Source organism: Nicotiana sylvestris, chromosome 2 (genome assembly GCF_000393655.2).
Source record: "Nicotiana sylvestris chromosome 2, ASM39365v2, whole genome shotgun sequence".
In the NCBI taxonomy this organism is placed as follows: Eukaryota; Viridiplantae; Streptophyta; class Magnoliopsida; order Solanales; family Solanaceae; genus Nicotiana; species Nicotiana sylvestris.
Window position 1 is genome coordinate 103,192,757 of NC_091058.1, and position 20,415 is coordinate 103,213,171.

General features: G+C 42.4%; 1 long non-coding RNA gene across 2 annotated transcripts; it reads right to left on the bottom strand.

Moving 5' to 3' along the window:
• Window positions 1-6,762: 6,762 nt before the first annotated feature.
• On the bottom strand, window positions 6,763-15,571 carry LOC138886367 (uncharacterized). 2 transcript variants are annotated; one of them, XR_011405069.1, is made up of 3 exons: window positions 15,502-15,571; window positions 14,449-14,519; window positions 6,763-6,903 (listed from the first exon to the last, which is right to left on the bottom strand). It is a non-coding gene; the product is annotated as an uncharacterized lncRNA (long non-coding RNA). The 2 variants fall into 2 exon arrangements; XR_011405068.1 differs by lacking the exon at window positions 6,763-6,903 and adding an exon at window positions 7,887-7,954.
• Window positions 15,572-20,415: the final 4,844 nt, after the last annotated feature.

The following is a 20,415-nucleotide window of genomic DNA, read 5'->3' on the forward strand; positions in this document are numbered from 1 at the left end:
TCTATAAAAGGGAGACATCTGATCAATTGTGAGGACACGAAATACTATTGATATAAACTTTGGTTTACTTGTTTTTCTCTTGATTACTCTCTTGCTACCTAAATTACTTCCTTTTATACACTCTTTTGATTATCAGTAACCCGTGTTCTTCTAAATTCTAGCTTTGACTAAAATTTCATTTTTTGGTTAAACAAATTGGTTCCGTTACCGGGAATATGATAATCTATTTTCTTTTCGCTTAACTTTCCTTGTTGCATCAACTATGTCGAACAACAATGACAACATTCAAGGAAACCAAGAAAACCAAATAAACCAACAACTTCAGAGAGACCCTCAGGATAATAACGCACTGATTATTTCTCCACAAGGCTCTCCTCGGCGATCTCGTGAAGGCACTCCTGAGGGATCTCATACTGATGGACAGGCTCAATTCGAAAATGTTGAAGCTATGGATGAGGCTTTGCAAAAACTTATTACCGCATAGGTCAATAAAGTCGTTCAGGCCTTGGTTAGCCAGTTACCTGCTGCACCCCCCACACCTACTCCAAATAACAACACTCTAGAGAACCCTCGTTCCGGGCTTGTTAATTCAGGCAGCGGTGGAACCCCCAGTGAATCGCAGGATGGAGAACCAGGTAATTTAATTAATTCAAATTTACAAAACTTAGTACTAACCTTGCAGAAACAGCTCAAGGAGCAAAGTGAGCGCATAGAGCAGATACCCGGGGTGCCGCCCATAATCAAAAGGGTAGATATGGATAGATATTCGCAACAACCCTGGAAGCCTAGTGCTGCTCCATTCCCAATTCCAAAAAAGTTCAAAATGCCTGATATTCCAAAATATGATGGAACAACAGACCCACGAGATCACGTGATTGCATTCACGACAGGTGTAAAAGGCAACGATTTGACTAAGCAGGAGATTGAATCAGTATTAGTCAAAAAATTTGGTGAAACACTCACCAAAGGAGCGCTAATATGGTATTCTCTTTTACCCGAAAATTGTATAAATTCTTTTGCTGAGCTTGCAGATTCTTTCATCAAAGCACACTCGGGAGCTCAAAAAGTAGAGAAAAGAATGGAGGATATTTTCAAAATCAAGCAAGGGGACTCAGAACTGCTTAGAGAATTCGTGGACAGATTTCAACGAGAAAGAATGACATTGCCGCGTGTACCTGACAACTGGGCTGCTATAGCTTTCACAAGTAATTTGAATGAAAAAAGCTCGGAAGCTATAAGGAGGCTCAAGGAAAGCCTTCGAGAATTCCCAGCTACAACGTGGAATGATGTTTATAACAGGTATAGCACGAAGCTGAGGATTGAGGAAGATACTGTTCCACGATTTCAAAAAGAAGAAAAGGTAAGTTCGAGACGTGCGGAGATCGAAAAAATATTCGGTAAAAATAGGTACGAGCCTTACATGGGACCTGGGGGAAAGGATTCACGGTCAAAGTAGGATTATCAAAGGTACGATCACAGATCAAGAAACAGAGAATCGGGTTCTTCATCAAGATTCAGGAACGAGCGAAATAACTATGAGTCACGAGATGATGATAGAAATTTAAAAGCGAAATTCGGTGGTTACAACTTCAACGCCAGCACCTCCGAGCTCGTAGCCGTTTTGAGAAGCATTGGAGATAAGGTTCGATGGATAAAAGGAAATGAGATCGAATCCAAACAGGTGCAACCCTGACCATTGGTGCGAGTTTCATAATGACCACAGACATAAAATAGCAGATTGCAGATTTTTACAAAGTGAAGTTGATCATTTATTAAAACAAGGGTATCTTACTGAGTTGTTCAGTAAGAAAGGCAAGCAAGCTTACATGAAGAACAAGTAGGAGCCTCCAAAACCACCTTCTCCCAAAAGAACTGTCAACGTTATAAGTGGGGGTGAAGACGTCAAGGGTATATCATACACTGCAGCTATCAAAATTTCCAAAGTAATAATTACCCAAGGGAAACGGGTGCGACATGTTTTAGAGGAAGACAACATTACATTCAATGACGCCGATGCAGATGGCGTATTAACCCCTCATAACGACGCATTGGTAATATCTTTAATTATACATGATACTAATGTGAAACGAGTTTTGATTGATCCAGGTAGTTCCGTGAACATTATTTTACTGAGAGTATTACGTGAGATGCAAGCTGAAGATAAAGTGATACCAAAGGCGCATACTCTATCTGGATTTGATAATTCTAGTGTCCTCACGAAAGGAGAGGTAACACTCACCACATTCGCTGAAGGAGTCATTAAAGATACAAAGTTCTAGGTGGTAGATATGGAGATGGCTTACAACATGATTCTTGGGAGACCATGGATCCACGAAATGGATGCTCTTCCTTCAACCTTGCATCAAGTTATTAAATTTCCATCGCCATGGGGAATCTGTCAAATTCGTGGAGATCAACATACAGCCAGGGCTATCAACTCTATTGTAGATACAAGCACGAGAAATGAAGGTAAATAGCAATCACAAAAGGCAGTTGAGGTCACCACAACACAAACCTCAACTGAACAAGGCCAAACAAATGTAGATTCAAGGCCTGATACCATTCAAGAACCAGAAGAGAATGAAAATATCAAAACAACAATAGAGGAATTAGAGCCTGTCATGTTATTTGCTCAATGGCCTAATAAAAAAGTCTATGTTGGAGCCAATCTTAGCCAAGGTATGAGAGGTAAGTTAATTGAATTTTTGAAAACTAACGTGGATTGCTTTGCTTGGTCCCATTCTGACATGACAGGAATACCCCCGGAGGTGATGGCCCATAAACTAAATGAAGATCCATCATACCCTCCTGTCAAGCAAAAGAAAAGAAAGCAAGGAACTTTCAAGAATCAGGTGATTCAGGAAGAAGTCCAAAAATTGCTAAAAATTGGTTCCATTCGTGAGGTAAAATATCCTAACTGGTTAGCTAACACTGTTGTAGTTCCAAAGAAGAACGGTAAGTGGCGGGTTTATGTAGATTACACAGATCTTAATAAAGACTGCCCTAAAGATTCTTTTCCACTACCACACATAGATCAATTGATTGATGCAACTGCAGGTCACGAACTATTAAGTTTTTTAGATGCATATTCAGGTTATAATCAGATTAAAATGGATCCGGGAGATGTATAAAAAACTTCATTCATAACAGACAGGGGGACGTACTGTGATAAAGTAATGCCCTTTGGTCTAAAGAATGCAGGTGCAACGTATCAGAGGTTAGTTACCAAAATATTTCAAAAGCATTTAGGAAAGACTATGGAGTATATACAGATGATATGCTTGTTAAAACTCAGTATTCAAAAGATCACATATCACACTTATCTGACACATTTTCAATTTTGCGCAAATTTAATATGAAGTTAAATACCTAAAAATGTGCATTTGGCGTTGCATCAAGCAAGTTTTTGGGTTTTCTTATTTCTAACCGTGGTATTGAAGTAAATCCTGCACATATCAAGGCCATTGAGGAAATCCCTAATATACTTTCAAACAAGAAAGAAGTTCAAAGATTAACAGGGAGAATTGCAGCCTTGGGAAGATTCATTTCTAAATCATCAGAGAAGTGTTTTAAATTCTTCTCAGCCCTTAAGAAGCAGGATCATTTCGAATGGAATGAGGAATGTCAACAGGCACTCAGGAATTTGAAAACGTACTTATCAAATTCACCTTTGCTGGCAAAACCAAAGGCTGGGGAAAGACTACTCATTTACCTTGTTGTTTCGGAAGTTGCGGTAAGCGGTGTTTTGGTCCGAGAAGAACAAGGTAAATAATCCCCTATCTACTATTTTAGTAAATCTTAGTTAGATGCGGAGACGCGGTATCCTCAGTTAGAAAAACTTGCACTTGCGTTAATCATGGCATCTAGAAAGTTATGACCTTACTTTTAGTGTCATCCTATCACCGTAGTAACTGTCTACCCTTTACGTAATATATTACATAAGCATGAGCTATCAGGTAGGTTAGCTAAGTGGGAAATAGAGTTAAGTGAATGCGAAATCACATACCAACCCAGAACTGCTATAAAATCACAAGTGTTAGCTGATTTTGTGGCCGATTTTAGCCAAGAGATGCAATTAGAAGCAAAAAAAGAATTACAGGTATTCAATGGGGCTAACCCGGGAACTTGGATTTTATTCACTGATGGCTCATCTAATGTAAAAGGTGCAGGTTTAAGGATTGTCTTGGTTCCAACTACGGGTGAGACCATTCGACAAGCTATTAAATGTCACTCCATAACTAACAATGAAGTGGAGTATGAGGCTATGATTGCAGGTCTAGAATTAGCATGAGAGCTTGGCATAAATCATTTAGAGTGATTCGCAACTCTTGGTTATTCAAATGTTGGGGACTTATACAGCTAGGGAAGCAAGGATGCAACAATACTTAGAAAAGGTACGGGAATTGATAAAGCAATTTCGAACCTGGAAAGTTATACAAATACCAAGGGATGAAAATGTTGAAGCGGACGCCCTAACTAATCTCGCATCTGCAGCTGATGTGGCAAGCGATGCAAATGCCTCAGTTATACATTTGTTTCATTCAGTTCTCGATCCTGATAAGAATGAGGTAAATTTTAATAATTTAACTTGGGATTGGAGGAACGAGATTGTTGCTTTTTTGCAGTATGGTATCGTCTCTGATGATAAGAAGAAAGCTCATGCGCTTCTAAAGAAGGCTGCTCGGTACTGCTTAAAGCAAAGCAATTTATATCGTAAAATGTTCGGTGGTCCCTTAGCAAGATGCCTCGGACCTTCGCAAACGGAGTATGTAATGAAAGAAATACACGAGGGACATTACGGGAATCACGTAGGAGGAAGGTCATTGGTAAGAACCTTAATTAGGGCAGGTTATTACTGGCCTAAAATGGAAAAATAAGCAGAACGTTTCGTGGCCAAATGTGATAAATGTCAAAGGTACGGTAACAATATGCATAGACCTGTAGAATTATTACACCCGGTCATTGCCCCATGGCCATTTATGAAATGGAGAATGGATATCGTGGGTCCATTACCACAAGCAAAAGGACAGGGTAAAGTTTCTGCTTGTACTCACTCATCATTTTACTAAATGGGTGGAGGCAGGAGCATTTAAACAGGTGCGAGAACATTTTTGAGATCTGTTTTGAGAGTATAAAGCAGCTGAACTTGGGATTTCATGATTTTAGCCTATTTTGGGCAATCTCTTCTAGTATTAACGTGGATTTGAGTAGATTAACATTGTAGTTAATTGTTATGTCAATTTCATCTATTATTTCTTCAATTCTGTTCCTATTATGGCTAGCTAAACCCATTAGCTAGGGTTGTGGCTCAACCTTAGTATGGGTAATTAATGGGTGTGATTGTTTAGTGCATGAATGATGTTGGGTATTTGTTATTTGAATTAATCTTATGTTTTCATTAAGATTTGGTGGTTGCAAACACTAAGTCTAGCTTAGTGAGTCTTGACTCTTCTTGAGAAAGAGAGTCTATGACCCCAAGATTAATTCTAACAAGGAATTGGGATGGACCCATGAGAATGGTAGTCCCAATTAACGGGTTAAACCTCGAGAGAGTAATTACCCAACTTGAACCATAAGTTGCTTGGGCAAATTGGCTTACCCAATTGGTCTCGAGAGAGTCAATTGGGCAAAATCACTCTCTCTACCGAGAGGTGTGAGAGTGAGTGCAAAAGTGCAACAGTTATAACATAAGTCTCATAGTCATCATTCTTGCATTAGGAATCTCTACCCGTTAGTTGACCACCTAGGTACATGTCACGGCCCTAGTGCCTTTCTCTGTATTGCATACAACTTAGAATCATAATTTTAGCATAACTTAGCTTTACAATTGTAGTTGATAAATTATAGCTATTAATCAAAAGAAAACCAAAAATGTTAGAAGATCAATTAGGAGAGAGTGATTTTGCCCAATTGTCTCTCTCGATAACTGTGATTTCTACATGTTTTATACCCATTCTTACCTAAGCTTTGTGCATTAACTGTCAGAAATTAGTCCCAAAATGCTTACAAGTTGCGCTTGATTGCAGGTTTGAGCGACAAGATGACAAATACTAAAGATCGGCTCAAAAAGGAGTGAAATCTGCCAAGTGTCAAAAGATAACTGGAAGGGGTGATCAAAAGGACCTGCGCGGTCCGCACTGTTTTGTCACGCGGCCGCGCAGGAGAGTTCAGAAGCTGGACATCTTCAAGTTCAACCTACGCGGTCCGCACTGTTCTGCCACGCGGCCACGCAGGAAAGTTCAGAGGCCATGATATCATCAAGTCAAGCTGCGCGGTCCGCGCCTCTTTTCGCGCGGTCCGCGCCCCTATTCGCGCGGTCCGCGCCCCTTTTCATGCGGTCCGCGCCCCTTTTCACGCGGTCCGCGCCTAAGAGTATCAGAGACTCAATCATTCAAGGCAAAAGCCCACGCGGCCGCGCACCTAATCAGTGCGGTCCGCGTGGATGAAGTGCACGCGGCCGTGCGTCATTTGTTCGCGGTCCGCGCCAAACCCTCAGTGGTATTTTTATCCGGTTTTTCCTGTGTAGTATTGTCACGACCCAAAATCCCAACCCGGTCATGATGGCGCCTCTCGTGAGGACAAGGCCAGCCAATCAACAAAACAGTACATCTCTTTATAATTACTTAGCAGGAATAAGTCTAAATCATGAGCAATATAATCTTAAATGCGAAATAAACGTGATAGAACAAGGAAAACCCTCCCAACTCAGCCCGAAATCGGGGTGTCACAAGTCATGAGCTACTACAGAGTTTACTAATATTTTACAAAGTCTGGAATTATCATAAATAACAAAGATAAGGGAGAAAACGGGGCTGCGGACGTCAACAGCTACCTCGTTACTCCTAGTCACCGCCTGGTCTGGAAAGAATCAGCGCTCAGGAGCGAACTCAGCTCTGCCTGTATCTGCACACATGGTGCAGGGAGTAATGTGAGTACTCCGACACAGTGAGTAATAAAAATAAATAACGACTGAAAACATGAAATCTCATAACGGCACAATATAGCGCTATCCCAAGCAGTAAAATCAGTTATACAGTAAAATAGTGAGTATCAGATAATTCTTCTTTTAAAACAGTAAAGACAAATAATTTCCACAGTAAGGATAAATCAAAAGCTTGCCCCTCGGGCTCAATATGTAAATCTCAGTATAGTATCAGCCCCTCGGGCTCACTCCCAACTCACCAGCACACAACATCAGCCCCTCGGGCTCACTCCCAACTCACCACACACAAGCAACGGCCTCTCGGGCCCACTCCCAACTCACCTGGGTACCCTGCGCTCACTGGGGGTGTGTACAGACTCCGGAGGGGCTCCTACAGCCCAAGCGCAATATCAATAGGCCTGAAAGCCTTCACACATCACACACGAGGCCTGAAAGCCTCCTCATATAACACTCGAGGCCTGAAAGCCTCCTCACATCACTCAACATATCCTCACGTATGGCCCTCGGCCTCAATCAGTCCAGAAAATAATCATAAGCCTCTTGGGCATCAGTAAAACAATAGTGCTCAGCTCAACAGCATTATAAATATCATTAAATCTCGAGTTGAGTATAAATGTAGCTGAGTTCACAAAATAATATAATTCAATTGGACTGAGTTCAAATAATATTTCAATTCGTGAGGAAAATAGTGATGTAAATTCACAAAAGATTTCAGATAATTGGCACGAAGCCCAAATATGGCAATAAGCCCAATCATAGTGAAAAACAATAAATCTTTATCAATTACGCGGTAAAAATATCAACTGGGATGGACCAAGTCACAATCCCCAATAGTAAATGACCCCGCGCTCGTCATACAACGCGTGTCTCATCTCAACATAGCAGTATGTTGTGCAATCCGGGGTTTCAAACCCTCAGTGCATCATTTAAAATCATTACTCACCTCAAGACGGTCCAACGTCTACTCCGCTATGCCCTTGCCTCTCGAATTTACCTCTTCGCGCGTCGAATCTGGTCAAAACCACAACGAATACATTACAATAGGCTAAGGGAATATAACCCAATCGAAAAGACTCGAAAAATATCGAAATTCACGAAATTCGCAAAACCCGAGCCCCGGGCCCACTTCTCGAAAAATTACGAAAGTCACATCAACGGATTCCCCGTCTCTCCACGAGTCCGTACATATAAAATTTACCAAAATCGGAGTTCAAATGACCCCTCAAATCTTCAAATCTTATTTTCAAATCCCTAGGCCTAAATCTTCAATTTACTCCTCAAAAACATGTAATCTAGTCGGATTATTCGATGATAATTCAATATTATGGAGTAGAAATAATCACAAGTGACTTACCTCAAGATTTCCCAAGATTTCTTGCTAAAAATCGCCCAAAATCCGAGCTTAGAAGTCAAAAAAATGACCAAACTCGGACTGCTGGACATTAAATCTGTCCAGAAATTTTCGGTACTGTTCACGCGGGGGCACTGTTCATGCACGTGAGGTCACTGTTCACTGTTTACCTCCGCGAGGTTACTGTTCATGCGTGGGTACTGTTCACTGCGGCAGAAAATACAGCAGCTTTTAAGAAATTTGCAGCACAGCTATTTTTCACTAAAATGGCTCTAACTCCATCATACAAACTCGGAATTAGACGATTCTTGTTCCTATGAGTCACAAATAATAATACAAACACAACCCTTCAATCAAACCTCAATTCGGAGCTTGTTTGCCCAGTTCGATACCCATTTCGCTCGTTAAACAATTAACTCACATTTCACGTCAAAAACCCAATCGCGACTTGATAAAATTAAACCAAAATTTCCAGATCAATCCTATAATTCATGATTTAAATTCTGGAAGTCTCGAAATCAAATTTGGATCTCTAGAACTAAAAATGAACCTTTAGATCATTACATTTATGCTCAAAACGGCAAAAATCTTCCAAAAATGACCCGTTGGGCATCCGAAACACACCTGAGGCCCCCGGGACCCCGACCAATAATACCAACCAGTCCCAAAATACATTGCGGACTTGTTCGAGGCCTCAAATCACATCAAACAACGCTAAAATCATGAATCAACCTCCAATCCAAGTTTTATGAACTTTAGAATTTTCAACTTCTATTTCCGATGCCGAAACCTATCAAATCATGTCCGATTGACTTCAAATTTTGCACACAAGTCCAAAATGACATAACGAAGCTACAGAAATTCTTGGAATTCCATTCCGATTGTCGGATCAAAATTTCACCTATCAACCGGAAATCACCAAAATACTAACTTCGCTAAAATGAGCTAATTTCTTCACCGGACCTCCAAAATTAATTCCGATTGCGCTCCTAGGCCTTAAATCATCCCCCGAAACTAACCGAATCATCAAAATTCAATTCCGAGCCCTCTAACTCACAAGTCAACGTCCGGTTGACTTTTCCAAACTAATTCTTCCTTAAAGAGACTAATTGTCCCATTTCATACCAAACTCGATCCGAATTGACTCAAATTCACCAAGTTCACATATTGAAACATGAATAAGCATTTAACGGGGAATACGGGACGAAAATACAGGAAACGATGGTTCGGGTCGTTACATTCTCCCCAACTAAAACAAACGCTCGTCCTCGAGCGAGTTAAGAAACATACCTGGAGTTTCAAATAGGTGCGGGTACCTGCACCGCATTTTCTGCTCGGTCTCCCAAGTAGCCTCCTCCACGGGCCGACCTCTCCACTGTACTTTCACTGATGCTATATCTTTTGATCTCAATTTTTGAACCTGTCGACTCAAAATAGCCATTGGCTCCACATTATAAGTCAAATTTTCATCTAAATGTACTGTCTGAAATCTAAAATATGAGACGGGTCCCCAATGTACTTCCGGAGCATGGACACATGGAATACCGGATGAACACCTGACAATCTAGGCGGCAAAGCAAGCTCGTAAGCCACCCCTCCAATCCTCCTAAGTACCTCAAATGGTCCAATAAACCGCGGACTCAACTTCCCTTTTTTTTCCGAACCTCATAACACCCTTCATCGGCGAAACCTTCAGCAAAACCTTCTCGCCCTCCATAAATGACACTTCTCGGACCTTCCGGTCCGCATAACTCTTCTGACGCGACTGAGCTGTGCGAAGTCTTTCCTGAATCACCTTCACCTTTTCTAAGGCATCATGGACCAAATCTGTCCCCAACAACCTAGCCTCACCGGGCTCAAACCAACCCACTGGAGTTCTACACCGCCTCCCATATAAGGCCTCATACGTTGCCATCTGAATACTGGACTGATAGTTGTTGTTGTAGGCAAACTCTGCAAGTGGTAAAAATTCAACCCAAGAACCTCCAAAATCAATCACGCAGGCACACAACATATCCTCCAATATTTGAATAGTATGCTCGGACTGTCCGTCCGTCTGAGGATGAAATGCTGAACTCAACTCCACCTGAGTGCCCAACTCGTCCTGAAAAGTCCTCCAAAATTGAGAAGTGAACTGAGTACCTCTATCCGAAATAATAGTAACTGGAACACCATGCAGCCGCACAATCTCCTGAATAAAGATCCTAGCCAGCCGCTCCGCAGAATATGTGGTACACATCAGAATGAAATGCGCTGACTTGGTCAGCCTATCCACAACGACCCAAATCGAATCAAAATTCTTCAAAGTCCGAGGAAGGCCACTCACGAAATCCATAGTAACTCTCTCCCATTTCCACTCAGGAATAATCATCTGCTGAAGCAAACCGCCCGGTCTCTGACGCTCATATTTTACCTGCTGACAGTTGAGACACCGAGCCACATATCCCACAATGTCTTTCCTCATTCTCCTCCACCAGTAATGCTGTCTCAAGTCCTGATACATCTTCGCACACCCGGATGGATAGAATACCGCGAACTGTGGGCCTCCTCAAGAATCAAATCTCTAAGCCCATCAACATCGGGCACACAAATACGGCCTTGCATCCTCAATACGCCATTATCACCTATAGTCACATCTTTGGCATTATCATGCTGAACTTTGTCCTTAAGGACAAGCAAATGCGGATCATCATACTGGTGCTCTCTGATGCGATCATATAAGGAAGATCGAGAAACCACACTAGCCAATACCCGACTAGGCTCAGAAATATCTAACCGCACCAACTGATTGGCCAAGGTCTGAACATCAACTGCAAGAGGCCTCTCCCCAACTGGGATGTAAGCCAAACTCCCCATACTGACTGCTTTTCAGCTCAATGCATTGGCCACTACATTGGCCTTTACCGGATGATATAGAATGGTAATATCATAGTCTTTAAGTAACTCAAGCCATCTCCGCTGCCTCAAATTAAGATCTTTTTGTTTAAATAAATGTTGAAGACTGCGATGATCAGTGAATACCTCACAAGATACGCCATATAAATAGTGCCTCCAAATTTTTAAGGCATGAACTATAGCAGCCAACTCCAAATCATGAACAGGGTAGTTCTTCTCATGGGGCTTCAACTGACGAGAAGCATAAGCAATAACTCTACCCTCCTGCATTAGCACACAACCAATCCCAACTCTGGAAGCATCACAATATACCGCGTATGAACCTGTAGCTGATGGTAACACCAACACTGGAGCTGTGGTCAGAAGTGCCTAGATCTTCTGAAAGCTCTCCTCACACTCGCCGGACCATACAAATGGGGCACCTTTCTGAGTCAACTTGGTCAAAGACGATACAATAGAAGAAAACCCCTGAACAAATCGGCGATAATAGCCTGCTAGCCCAAGAAAACTCCGAATCTCTGTGACTGAGGACGGTCTAGACCAACTCTGCATTGCTTCTATCTTCCTTGGATCAACCTGTATACCCTCGCTGGACACTATGTGTCCCAAAAATGCCACAGAACTTAGCCAAAATTCACATTTGGAGAATTTTGCATAAAGCTTCTCCTCTCTCAATCTCTGCAACACTACACGCAAATGCTGGGCATGCTCCTCCTGGCTACGCGAGTACACCAGGATATCATCAATGAATACAATAACAAATGCATCCAGATAAGGCTGAAATACACTGTTCATCAAATGCATGAACGCTGCTGGGGCATTGGTCAGCCCGAAAGACATAACCAAAAATTCATAGTGACCATATCTAGTCCTGAAGGCAGTCTTGGGAATATCCGACTCCCTGATTTTCAACTGGTGATAGCCCGAACGGAGGTCAATCTTAGAAAATACTCTCGCTCCCTGAAGCTGATCAAATAAGTCATCAATGCGAGGCAAAGGATACTTGTTCTTCACTGTTACCTTATTCAACTGCCTATAATCAATGCACATTCTCATTGTGCCATCTTTCTTCTTCACAAATAAAACAGGTGCACCCCACGGGGACACGCTAGGCCGAATGAACCCCTTATCTAGGAGTTCCTGAAGCTGCTCCTTCAATTCTTTCAGCTCTGCTGGTGCCATACGATATGGCGGAATAGAAATGGGCTGAGTGCCCGGCACTAAGTCAATGCCAAAATCAATATCCCTGTCCGGCGGCATGCCCGACAGGTCTGCAGGAAATACATCAGGAAAGTCCCTCACAACTGGGACAGAATCAATACTAGGAGTCTCAGCTCCAACATCCCGCACAAAAGCCAGATATGATAGATAACCCTTCCTAACCATACGCTGGGCTTTCAAGAAAGAAATTACTCTGCTAGAGACATAATCAGTCATGCCACGCCACTCGATCCTCGGAACATCCGGAATAGACAAAGTAACTGTCTTAGCATGACAGTCTAGAATAGCATGATATGGAGAAAACCAATCCATGCCCAGAATAATATCAAAATCTACCATGCTCAACAGCAATAGATCAACTCGGGTCTTCAGACCCTTAATAATCACAACACATGACCGGTACACACGGTCCACAACAACAGTATCGCCCACCGGGGTAGATACATGAACAGGTAAAGAAGGAAACTCTCGGGGCATACCCAAATAATGAGCAAAATATGAGGAAACATAAGAATAGGTGGAACCGGGATCAAATAATACAGAGGCATATCTGTGGGAGACTGGACAATTCCTGTAATGACATCATTTGAAACAATAACATAAAAAAACAGGCCCGTCCACTGCCTGATCGACCTTAATCCCCGTAAGCAATAACCGACTCACCAACACGCCTCAAACTGGAACCAATATAGTACAAAATCGTGCAATCAACTTATTTAATAGCAAACTCCCCAACTTGGCTCAAAGACAGATCAAAACGCACTCAATAAATCATAACGCACATACTCTATTATTTCCGTAATACCATAGTGAGATTGAACTCACTCCTTCATAAGCTTGTGGAAACACAAATCATCTAGAATTTTAACTCTTCTGCAATTCTTGCATTCACTCACATAACAGTTAAGCCCACTCTCTAGGTGACCAAATTTAGATTTCAACGCATATTTTTTACTTGTAAATGAGATCTTCTAATAGACAGTATAAGAATCGCACCACCGTAGAACACTCCGTAGGAGATAACCCACATGTTTCACTTCTAATTAATATTTTTGTATACCTTCCACCGTCATTCACATTACACAATCACTTAGTCTTCCCGAGTCTAAACTCAAACCGTAACATGAAATTTACTTCACTCCAAACAGGAGACATGAAAAGATTCTTCACGCGCCCATAACTCGGGGCGACACATCAGATCACAATGAAAATCAAACACTTAATAGTTCATCTATTATCCTGACGCCCTTCCTCGTCACCTCCAAGTCATATAGATATATCTCGCAGTACTAACATACTCCTCACGTGGCTATCCAACCATCATTCCCACTAATAGGGACAATACCGGACATATAATTTCAAAACTCTTGCTCGCACAATCAGCACTTCGGTGCTCAAGCCATAGGCAAGGATTAAGCCTCAAGTCCTCCAGACTGGCCAAACATCAAACTCATAGCGATTACGTCTCGCCCATGGTCCGGGGAATTACAAGCCATCAAGGCACATCTAATACTGAGCGCTCGTTCGCGCATACGAACACGTGGATGGAATTGTAAGAGTTACTTTTTTTCCAGCTGAATCAAGGACGCACGATAAGAATTCAAGAATATGAAGTTTTCCTAAAGGTTCTGCAGCCTCTCGAGGATAAATACAGACGTCTCCGTACCGATCCGCGAGACTCTACTAAACCAGCTCATGACTCGCGAGACTTAGTAACCTAGGCTCTGATACCAACTTGTCATGACCCAAAATTCCAACCCGGTCGTGATGGCGCCTCTCGTGAGGACAAGGCCAGCCAATCAACAAAACAGTATATCTTTTTATAATTACTTAGCAGGAATAAGTCTAAATCATGGGCAATATAATCTAAAATGCGAAATAAACGTGATAGAACAAGGAAAACCCTCCCAACTCAGCCCGAAATCGGGGTGTCACAAGTCATGAGCTACTACAGAGTTTACTAATATTTTACAAAGTCTAGAATTATCATAAATACAAAGATAAGGGAGAAAACGGGGCTGCGGACGTCAACAACTACCTCGTTACTCCTAGTCACCGCCTAGTCTGGAAAGAATCAGCGCTCAGGAGCGAACTCAGCTCTGCCTGTATCTGCACACATGGTGCAGGGAGTAATGTGAGTACTCCGACACAGTGAGTAATAAAAATAAATAACGACTGAAAACATGAAATCTCATAACGGCACAATATAGCGCTATCCCAAGCAGTAAAATCAGTTATACAGTAAAATAGTGAGTATCAGATAATTCTTCTTTTAAAACAGTAAAGACAAATAATTTCCACAGAAAGGATAAATCAAAAACTTTCCCCTCGGGCCCATTATGTAAATCTCAGTATAGTATCAGCCCCTCGGGCTCACTCCCAACTCACCAGCACACAACATCAGCCCCTCGGGCTCACTCCCAACTCACCACACACCAACAACGGCCTCTCAGGCCCACTCCTAACTCACCTAGGTACCCTGCGCTCACTGGGGTGTGTACAGACTCCGGAGGGGCTCCTACAGCCCAAGCGCAATATCAATAGGCCTGAAAGCCTTCACATATCACACACGAGGCCTGAAAGCCTCCTCATATAACACTCGAGGCCTGAAAGCCTCCTCACATCACTCAACATATCCTCACGTATGGCCCTCGGCCTCAATCAGTCCAGAAAATAATCATAAGCCTCTTGGGCATCAGTAAAACAATAGTGCTCAGCTCAACAGCATTATAAATATCATTAAATCTCGAGTTGAGTATAAATGTAGCTGAGTTCACAAAATAATATAATTCAATTGGACTGAGTTCAAATAATATTTCAATTCGTGAGGAAAATAGTGATGTAAATTCACAAAAGATTTCAGATAATTGGCACGAAGCCCAAATATGGCAATAAGCCCAATCATAGTGAAAAACAATAAATCTTTATCAATTACGCGGTAAAAATATCAACTGGGATGGACCAAGTCACAATCCCCAATAGTAAATGACCCCGCGCTCGTCATACAACGCGTGTCTCATCTCAACATAGCAGTATGTTGTGCAATCCGGGGTTTCAAACCCTCAGTGCATCATTTAAAATCATTACTCACCTCAAGACGGTCCAACGTCTACTCCGCTATGCCCTTGCCTCTCGAATTTACCTCTTCGCGCGTCGAATCTGGTCAAAACCACAACGAATACATTACAATAGGCTAAGGGAATATAACCCAATCGAAAAGACTCGAAAAATATCGAAATTCACGAAATTCGCAAAACCCGAGCCCCGGGCCCACTTCTCGAAAAATTACGAAAGTCACATCAACGGATTCCCCGTCTCTCCACGAGTCCGTACATATAAAATTTACCAAAATCGGAGTTCAAATGACCCCTCAAATCTTCAAATCTTATTTTCAAATCCCTAGGCCTAAATCTTCAATTTACTCCTCAAAAACATGTAATCTAGTCGGATTATTCGATGATAATTCAATATTATGGAGTAGAAATAATCACAAGTGACTTACCTCAAGATTTCCCAAGATTTCTTGCTAAAAATCGCCCAAAATCCGAGCTTAGAAGTCAAAAAAATGACCAAACTCGGACTGCTGGACATTAAATCTGTCCAGAAATTTTCGGTACTGTTCACGCGGGGGCACTGTTCATGCACGTGAGGTCACTGTTCACTGTTTACCCCCGCGAGGTTACTGTTCATGCGTGGGTACTGTTCACTGCGGCAGAAAATACAGCAGCTTTTAAGAAATTTGCAGCACAGCCATTTTTCACTAAAATGGCTCTAACTCCATCATACAAACTCGGAATTAGACGATTCTTGTTCCTATGAGTCACAAATAATAATACAAACACAACCCTTCAATCAAACCTCAATTCGGAGCTTGTTTGCCTAGTTCAATACCCATTTCGCTCGTTAAACAATTAACTCACATTTCACGTCAAAAACCCAATCGCGACTTGATAAAATTAAACCAAAATTTCCAGATCAATCCTATAATTCATGATTTAAATTCTTGAAGTCTCGAAATCAAATTTGGATCTCTAGAACTAAAAATGAACCTTTAGATCATTACATTTATGCTCAAAACGGCAAAAATCTTCCAAAAATGACCCGTTGGGCATCCGAAACACACCCGAGGCCCCCGGGACCCCGACCAATAATACCAACCAGTCCCAAAATACATTGCGGACTTGTTCGAGGCCTCAAATCACATCAAACAACGCTAAAATCATGAATCAACCTCCAATCCAAGTTTTATGAACTTTAGAATTTTCAACTTCTATTTCCGATGCCGAAACCTATCAAATCATGTCCGATTGACTTCAAATTTTGCACACAAGTCCAAAATGACATAACGAAGCTACAGAAATTCTTGGAATTCCATTCCGATTGTCGGATCAAAATTTCACCTATCAACCGGAAATCACCAAAATACTAACTTCGCCAAAATGAGCTAATTTCTTCACCGGACCTCCAAAATTAATTCCGATTGCGCTCCTAGGCCTTAAATCATCCCCCGAAACTAACCGAATCATCAAAATTCAATTCCGAGCCCTCTAACTCACAAGTCAACGTCCGATTGACTTTTCCAAACTAATTCTTCCTTAAAGAGACTAATTGTCCCATTTCATACCAAACTCGATCCGAATTGACTCAAATTCACCAAGTACACATATTGAAACATGAATAAGCATTTAACGGGGAATACGGGACGAAAATACAGGAAACGATGGTTCGGGTCGTTACATTCTCCCCAACTAAAACAAACGCTCGTCCTCGAGCGAGTTAAGAAACATACCTGGAGTTTCAAATAGGTGCGGGTACCTGCACCGCATTTTCTGCTCGGTCTCCCAAGTAGCCTCCTCCACGGGCCGACCTCTCCACTGTACTTTCACTGATGCTATATCTTTTGATCTCAATTTTTGAACCTGTCGACTCAAAATAGCCATTGGCTCCACATTATAAGTCAAATTTTCATCTAAATGTACTGTACTGAAATCTAAAATATGAGACGGGTCCCCAATGTACTTCCGGAGCATGGACACATGGAATACCGGATGAACACCCGACAATCTAGGCGGCAAAGCAAGCTCGTAAGCCACCCCTCCAATCCTCCTAAGTACCTCAAATGGTCCAATAAACCGCGGACTCAACTTCCCTTTTTTTTCCGAACCTCATAACACCCTTCATCGGCGAAACCTTCAGCAAAACCTTCTCGCCCTCCATAAATGACACTTCTCGGACCTTCCGGTCCGCATAACTCTTCTGACGCGACTGAGCTGTGCGAAGTCTTTCCTGAATCACCTTCACCTTTTCTAAGGCATCATGGACCAAATCTGTCCCCAACAACCTAGCCTCACCGGGCTCAAACCAACCCACTGGAGTTCTACACCGCCTCCCATATAAGGCCTCATACGTTGCCATCTGAATACTGGACTGATAGTTGTTGTTGTAGGCAAACTCTGCAAGTGGTAAAAATTCAACCCAAGAACCTCCAAAATCAATCACGCAGGCACACAACATATCCTCCAATATTTGAATAGTATGCTCGGACTGTCCGTCCGTCTGAGGATGAAATGCTGAACTCAACTCCACCTGAGTGCCCAACTCGTCCTGAAAAGTCCTCCAAAATTGAGAAGTGAACTGAGTACCTCTATCCGAAATAATAGTAACTGGAACACCATGCAGCCGCACAATCTCCTGAATAAAGATCCTAGCCAGCCGCTCCGCAGAATATGTGGTACACATCAGAATGAAATGCGCTGACTTGGTCAGCCTATCCACAACGACCCAAATCGAATCAAAATTCTTCAAAGTCCGAGGAAGGCCACTCACGAAATCCATAGTAACTCTCTCCCATTTCCACTCAGGAATAATCATCTGCTGAAGCAAACCGCCCGGTCTCTGACGCTCATATTTTACCTGCTGACAGTTGAGACACCGAGCCACATATCCCACAATGTCTTTCCTCATTCTCCTCCACCAGTAATGCTGTCTCAAGTCCTGATACATCTTCGCGCACTCGGATGGATAGAATACCGCGAACTGTGGGCCTCCTCAAGAATCAAATCTCTAAGCCCATCAACATCGGGCACACAAATACGGCCTTGCATCCTCAATACGCCATTATCACCTATAGTCACATCTTTGGCATTATCATGCTGAACTTTGTCCTTAAGAACAAGCAAATGCGGATCATCATACTGGTGCTCTCTGATGCGATCATATAAGGAAGATCGAGAAACCACACTAGCCAATACCCGACTAGGCTCAGAAATATCTAACCGCACCAACTGATTGGCCAAGGTCTGAACATCAACTGCAAGAGGCCTCTCCCCAACTGGGATGTAAGCCAAACTCCCCATACTGACTGCCTTTCAGCTCAATGTATTGGCCACTACATTGGCCTTTACCGGATGATATAGAATGGTAATATCATAGTCTTTAAGTAACTCAAGCCATCTCCGCTGCCTCAAATTAAGATCTTTTTGTTTAAATAAATGTTGAAGACTGCGATGATCAGTGAATACCTCACAAGATACGCCATATAAATAGTGCCTCCAAATTTTTAAGGCATGAACTATAGCAGCCAACTCCAAATCATGAACAGGGTAGTTCTTCTCATGGGGCTTCAACTGACGAGAAGCATAAGCAATAACTCTACCCTCCTGCATTAGCACACAACCAATCCCAACTCTGGAAGCATCACAATATACCGCGTATGAACCTGTAGCTGATGGTAACACCAACACTGGAGCTGTGGTCAGAAGTGCCTTGATCTTCTGAAAGCTCTCCTCACACTCGCCGGACCATACAAATGGGGCACCTTTCTGAGTCAACTTGGTCAAAGACGATACAATAGAAGAAAACCCCTGAACAAATCGGCGATAATAGCCTGCTAGCCCAAGAAAACTCCGAATCTCTGTGACTGAGGACGGTCTAGACCAACTCTGCATTGCTTCTATCTTCCTTGGATCAACCTGTATACCCTCGCTGGACACTATGTGTCCCAAAAATGCCACAGAACTTAGCCAAAATTCACATTTGGAGAATTTTGCATAAAGCTTCTCCTCTCTCAATCTCTGCAACACTACACGCAAATGCTGGGCATGCTCCTCCTGGCTACGCGAGTACACCAGGATATCATCAATGAATACAATAACAAATGCATCCAGATAAGGCTGAAATACACTGTTCATCAAATGCATGAACGCTGCTGGGGCATTGGTCAGCCCGAAAGACATAACCAAAAATTCATAGTGACCATATCTAGTCCTGAAGGCAGTCTTGGGAATATCCGACTCCCTGATTTTCAACTGGTGATAGCCCGAACGGAGGTCAATCTTAGAAAATACTCTCGCTCCCTGAAGCTGATCAAATAAGTCATCAATGCGAGGCAAAGGATACTTGTTCTTCACTGTTACCTTATTCAACTGCCTATAATCAATGCACATTCTCATTGTGCCATCTTTCTTCTTCACAAATAAAACAGGTGCACCCCACGGGGACACGCTAGGCCGAATGAACCCCTTATCTAGGAGTTCCTGAAGCTGCTCCTTCAATTCTTTCAGCTCTGCTGGTGCCATACGATATGGCGGAATAGAAATGGGCTGAGTGCCCGGCACTAAGTCAATGCCAAAATCAATATCCCTGTCCGGCGGCATGCCCGACAGGTCTGCAGGAAATACATCAGGAAAGTCCCTCACAACTGGGACAGAATCAATACTAGGAGTCTCAGCTCCAACATCCCGCACAAAAGCCAGATATGATAGATAACCCTTCCTAACCATACGCTGGGCTTTCAAGAAAGAAATTACTCTGCTAGAGACATAATCAGTCATGCCACGCCACTCGATCCTCGGAACACCCGGAATAGACAAAGTAACTGTCTTAGCATGACAGTCTAGAATAGCATGATATGGAGAAAACCAATCCATGCCCAGAATAATATCAAAATCTACCATGTTCAACAGCAATAGATCAACTCGGGTCTTCAGACCCTTAATAATCACAA